Source organism: Triticum dicoccoides, chromosome 7A (assembly GCF_002162155.2).
Source record: "Triticum dicoccoides isolate Atlit2015 ecotype Zavitan chromosome 7A, WEW_v2.0, whole genome shotgun sequence".
In the NCBI taxonomy this organism is placed as follows: Eukaryota; Viridiplantae; Streptophyta; class Magnoliopsida; order Poales; family Poaceae; genus Triticum; species Triticum dicoccoides.
This window is the reverse complement of record NC_041392.1, coordinates 677,859,531-677,865,699: the sequence shown is the minus strand read 5'-3', so window position 1 is coordinate 677,865,699 and position 6,169 is coordinate 677,859,531. Positions and strand designations below refer to the sequence as shown.

General features: G+C 41.3%; 1 pseudogene; it reads left to right on the top strand.

Annotated features, from left to right (window-relative positions):
- The first annotated feature begins 4,623 nt into the window (after window positions 1–4,623).
- Window positions 4,624–5,572, top strand: LOC119329539 (annotated as a pseudogene).
- The last annotated feature ends 597 nt before the right edge of the window (window positions 5,573–6,169 follow it).

The window sequence follows — 6,169 nt, the reverse complement described above, 5'->3', positions numbered from 1 at the left end:
CGGTAACCTCCCGGTACTCCAGTAATATCCCCATTTCACCCGGAACACTTCCGATATCCAAAAATAGGCTTCCAATATATCAATCTTTATGTCTCGACCATTTCGAGACTCCTCGTCATGTCCGTGATCACATCCGGGACTCCGAACAACCTTCGGTACATCAAAATGCATAAACTCATAATGTAACTGTCATCGTAACCTTAAGAGTGCGGACCCTACGGGTTCGAGAACAATGTAGACATGACCGAGACACGTCTCCAGTCAATAACCAATAGCGGAACCTGGATGCTCATATTGGCTCCTACATATTCCACGAAGATCTTTTATCGGTCAGACCGCATAACAACATACGTTGTTCCCTTTGTCATCGGTATGTTACTTGCCCCAGATTCGATCGTCGGTATCTCAATACCTAGTTCAATCTCATTACCGGCAAGTCTCTTTACTCGTTCCGTAATACATCATCTCACAACTAACTCATTAGTTGCAATGCTTGCAAGGCTTATGTGATGTGCATTACCAAGAGGGCCCAGAGATACCTCTCCGACAATCGGAGTGACAAATCCTAATCTCGAAATACGCCAACCCAACATGTACCTTTGGAGACACCTGTAGAGCTCCTTTATAATCACCCAGTTACGTTGTGACGTTTGGTCGCACACAAAGTGTTCCTCCGGCAAACGGGAGTTGCATAATCTCATAGTCATAGGAACATGTATAAGTCATGAAGAAAGCAATAGCAACATACTAAACGATCGGGTGCTAAGCTAATGGAATGGGTCATGTCAATCAGATCATTCAACTAATGATGTGATTCCGTTAATCAAATAACAACTCTTTGTCCATGGTTGGGAAACATAACCATTTTTGATTAACGAGCTAGTCAAGTAGAGGCACACTAGTGACACTCTGTTTGTCTATGTATTCACACATGTATTATGTTTCCGGTTAATACAATTCTAGCATGAATAATAAACATTTATCATGATATAAGGAAATAAATAATAACTTTATTATTGCCTCTAGGGCATATTTCCTTCAGTTAGGGTTTCCCCCGAGTCGCCTCGGAGGAGATGACGCGGGGCACGGGGGGAGGCGGCAGTTTGAATATACTCCGGCATCATACATTACCTTGGACAAGTCAAGCTACATCAGAGGTTCGTCTAAGGCGTGTTTCCCTCAAAATCCTCCAAAACCCGATTTAGTGAAACCAATTTAACACTCCACTATCCCAAAAACGACATATGGTTTTCAGTCTTTAAACTCTATTCTTATAAAAAAAACCGAGTTGGTGATGATGGTGTGCCTGCCATCCTACAATATAGACCGTTCGATCTATATCTGACGGATAGAAAGCAAACTATGGCAATTTTGCAAAAAGATACCCGCACCCATCTTCACATTTGCAGATAAGGCATTCCCTCGTTCATCTTTGTCTCCCACAAGATAAACAACTCGTATAAATGCATCTTGATGTTCCGTGCAACGCATGGGCCTAATTTTCAATACGCGATGAACATTTGAAGATAAAGGTGTTAAATACGGAGTGACTATTTTTAGAATACGTGATAATCAATGTTTTAATACAACATTCTTTTAACTGCATGTAGGGTGAAAATTTTGAATTGACGGTTTGGTTTTTTCAAATATGCGATGAATTTGGCTTGAAATCATTATTTTTACTTTAAAAGAAACTTGAATCAAATATAAAAAGTAAAGGTGAAATACAGCATATTGGTTGCATCTATCAGTTTCATAAATACATGGATTTTTTCTGAAAATATTTTCTTAAATGCTTCGAGTAAATTTTCTGTTCAACAATCTTTTCCCAAAAACAATTCAGATTTTTTTATCTTTATCCCACTGTACTTATTTTCTCCCAACTGATAGAGACATCCATAAAATAAAAATTTGAATTGGAGAGATCCATATTCCATAATTGGGCGTAACGAACAGGCAAAAAAGGAAGGGAAGAAGAAAGTTCGGGAACTTTTCTTTTTTTTTTGAGAATCAGAAAGTTCGGGAAGTAGCGACGCGACGCGAGTAATGGGCTTCATGCAGAGATGGGCCTAACGACGCGACGCTGCTAATCGGCCTGGAAATAATCAGGGTAAATGGGCGGTGCTTTCTATAGCCCACACGAGTTCTCTAACTAATTTGTAACCCATCCGGTCGCCCCTTGACCTGCCAGGTTGCATCAAAGAAGAATCCTCGTCGACTTGGTGGCCGCCCCTCTTCTCCGGCAGGCGGCAGTGGCGGACTGTCGATCATCTCACGGTGAGATACTTCCTCCTCTGCCAGTCGTCCTCCGCAATCCACTTGCTTCTCCTTGCAGTTTCTTTTCCCCTTTTATTGGCGACGAGTCCACCCCTAGCTATCTCTTTCTGCAATAGATGAAAGCCGTCACACCTGAATAGGAGATCGTTGCTGTCGCTAATATATGTCTGGATATTCAGGATTTCAGTTGATTTTTCTCGTATCCTTATAAAGTTATAAAGAGGGGAATTGTTATGAATTAGTTTTCACGAATTTAATCACATTAATCTATGCACTTCTAACTTCAGTCTTGTAAATTGCAACAGAAAAACATGCAAAATCTGGTACTCCCTCCGTTCCTAAATATAAGTCTTTCTAGAGATTTCAATAGGAACTATATATGGATGTATATAGACATATTTTATAGTGTAGACTCACATATTTTGCTCCGTATGTAGTCTTTTTTAGAATCTCTAGAAAGGCTTATATTTAGGAACCGAGGAAGTAGTTCCAAGAATATTTGGGTAAAATATTCTATAAAATGGAGTTTGTTGTCCTTCCGAACACATGGAAGGAAAGAAACCATAGAGTGTTCCAGGGAAAGCGAAAACCCGTTATCAATGCTGCATTTGAAAAAAGATAAATACATTAGAACTCCAAACTTGTGTGAATCCATTCATATTGAATTTGCATCACGAAGGCGCAAACAGACTGTATCTGATCTAGTCAATTTTTTAGTTTGTCGCGTCCTAGGTTAGCTCGACGAATTTCCTACAAGGCATTATGACGAGGTAAAGAAATATTTCTTCATCTGAAGCATAAACTGCCGGCTGTGTATTCTCTCGGATTACCTGGTAGGAGGTCTTCTCCAGTTGCTGACTGCCTGCCCAGCCACCGGATGGCATGGCTATCTTCTTTTCCTGGTGGTCCGAAAGCACAACGGCAGCCCACCCTGCCTTCGCAAGGGCTTTGTGACGCTAATGATCATCACTGCTTGGGCTATCTGGAAGCACAGGGACGCGGTCATCTTCGAGGGCATGCATCCCTCCAATGCCCATCTGCTAAACAACATCAAAGACGAAGCTCGGAGATGGGCACACGCGGGTGCCAAGGGATTAAATAGGATTCTACATGTAGCCTGGGTCCTCTGTACCGGGGCTGAGCAACCCCACACTCTCCTGCTCACTTGTAACCTCATTGGTGCCTCTGTGTACGCTAACTTGAGGTTACTTCATTGTATCCACTCCTCTACCTATTAATGAAATGATACGCCTCCGCGCGTATTCATGAAAAAGCAACATAAACTGGTTTTAGGGTTTGTTTGTGTTTAGATGAGTGTGATTAGAATAAATTAAATTTGGATCTCAGAAATAAAAAACGAAGATCTGATTTGTTCATGGTGAGTTGGAGATGGTTATTACATTGAAGGGTTAGTGTTCACATTTTAGTTTTTGCATCATTGTTCGAAACTTGTTTTAAGCAATTGCACACCACAAACGAAAATGTAAAATGGTTGCTTTAGTCTGAACCTTTTTTTTCTTGTATAGATTACTTCAAAAAATCGTCTGCAGAGAAACCTTTCATTAAACACTATTATCAGTATGATGCTGCGCTGCACCTGGTACAATACATCTAGTCCCATTGTTCACTTGACTTTCAAGACTCAATCTGGAAAAAAGTGTCGTTGCTTCTATAGTTAATTAGTTATCCGCTTTTGCATATCTGCGACCGAATCTCATGCGGAACCTTGTGGCTTGTGCAGTAATGTTCAGTCCCATACCTTCCTTTTGTGAATATCATATTCTTCTTATCTAGTTAAAATATCAGTAGTAATAAGTAGTACTAATTGGCAGAACTAACGAAGGCAAGGAGGGAAGAAATAACAAACTGTAGTAGGATAAGGCTAGTATTTCTGTGTGTTTCTCCTTTTCAAAGCCTGGTAGGTGCACAATATTCCAAGTTGTGTTCTATATATATACGTCCTAAAAACTCTGTTGCTTTCTGCAACTTCTAAAAGCCCGTAGCCGGCTATCAGCTGTGCCTTTCAATATAACCCGTGCCCTTGGCCTTTTATCTAATTATATAGTATATAATAAAAACAAACTGTCAATATGTATGATTGTTATGTCTTGTGGTCTGTTTATGATATTTTCTACTGTCGTTACTAATTAATCTTCGGGTTACAGTTTGACAAAAGTTGTTACTCTATTTGGCTCTAATAGTTGATGGTAGATTGTTTATTTTTGCTCATTTTGAAGATTTGAACTAGAACACTGCCTAATATTGAAAGCCTTAGAGGACCCTTTCTTGTTGGTGGCAGGAGTAGAAACCAATCAATTGAAATCATTCTGATAAAAAGGGAATATCATGGCTACTAAGGAGTTATCGATGAAGCTCCTGGTTGATACCAAGGCTCAGAAAGTCTGCTTTGCCGAAGCTGACAATGAAGTCGTCGAGTTCCTGTCCAGCCTCCTATGCCTACCGATGAGCACCGTCATCAACCTGCTAACCAAAGAGCGTATGGTTGGCAGCATTGGGAATGTCCTTGATAGCCTGGAGACGCTTGATGCCAAGTATATATACTCAGGCCAGGGCAAGGAGCCCTTCATCAGCCCTGCAATTTCCCCCGCTATGCTCTCTCCTTTGCAACAGCTACTGGGGGATGCACAATTCAGTGCTAGTAGCAGCTTCTTCACCTGTAATGGACTAAGAATCGGCTACACAAACTCTAGCTGTGGGTATTTTTCAGTTGCTAAAGGCAGCAAATGCCCAAGTTGCTCCAGCGGAATGAACATTGCTATGCCGCATGTCAAAACCGAGGGGTTTGTGGTTGGACGGCCACATATACAGTCAAGGATGATCTCTCAATGATCCCTGCGTCCAGCGTGGCAAGCGTTACCTTGCTCGCGCAGTGTGGTGTCAAGGACCTGAGCATGCTGCAAGAAAAAATGGTGAAAATTGGCAAGGAAGAGGTTACACGCATACTCTCTTATTTCTATCACTAGTTTACCATTTAGTTTTCGATTACTTGGTGCAGTTCATGATATCTGTGTTTGGAATGTTTAGGCGCTGGACATACTCCATGCTTCTCTGAAGTCCAAGACCGTCCTGACTGATGTCTTCCTTCAGTCAAGAAAAGCTCGTTGCAAGAAGGAAACTGTTGCCTAGTTATGCGGTTATGCCCAAGTAAATTCAGCAGAAAGATGTCATGCAGAAATCACCATATGGCCCTGGTGGATGAGTGAGTTGTGAGCTGCCGGTCTGTTTGCATTGCCTGGCCATTCTCTAGGTTAGTGGACCAAAGCTAGTAGGCTGCTTAAATTAAAATCTCTGTTGACATCATGTACCGTGAGATGTGTGCCACTTTTGCCACCAGATTTTTAGGAGATTTTTTAGGAAGATATTTGTATGAACTTTTTTTGGGGGATTTGAATCAAGCTTCTGAATTATAAACCGTTTTCACTGTTGACTTCCTTGCACGATATCTTCAAAACTAAATCACACGTCGTGTCTTCTCTACACCTCGCCTGGTCGGAAGTCAGGTATGAGTGATGACACACATTAGAGAGCTTGTGGTATTTGTGTCCCTAGAATCTTCGGCCCTAGATCTGGGGTTGTTTTTGGCGCTTCGTCCTGTCATGTCTATAGTGGTCGCAAGTATGATGTCAATTTGCTTTAGTTAGTGTCTCTCCCATATCACCTTTTTTACGATGTCGGCATTCTTTCTCAACCATATGACAATGAAGCAACGGTTCAATATTGTAAAATCCTACTTCAAACTGGGCGTCGTCTGTTTATTTCTTTGACCTGAGGGTTAGAGAAAATTGGAGATGTAACAGGGTAAGCTAGGGAGAATGATTTGACGTGCTTCTAATGTGAACTTTAGTTTTTCTATCAAAGGTAGTCATTGTCT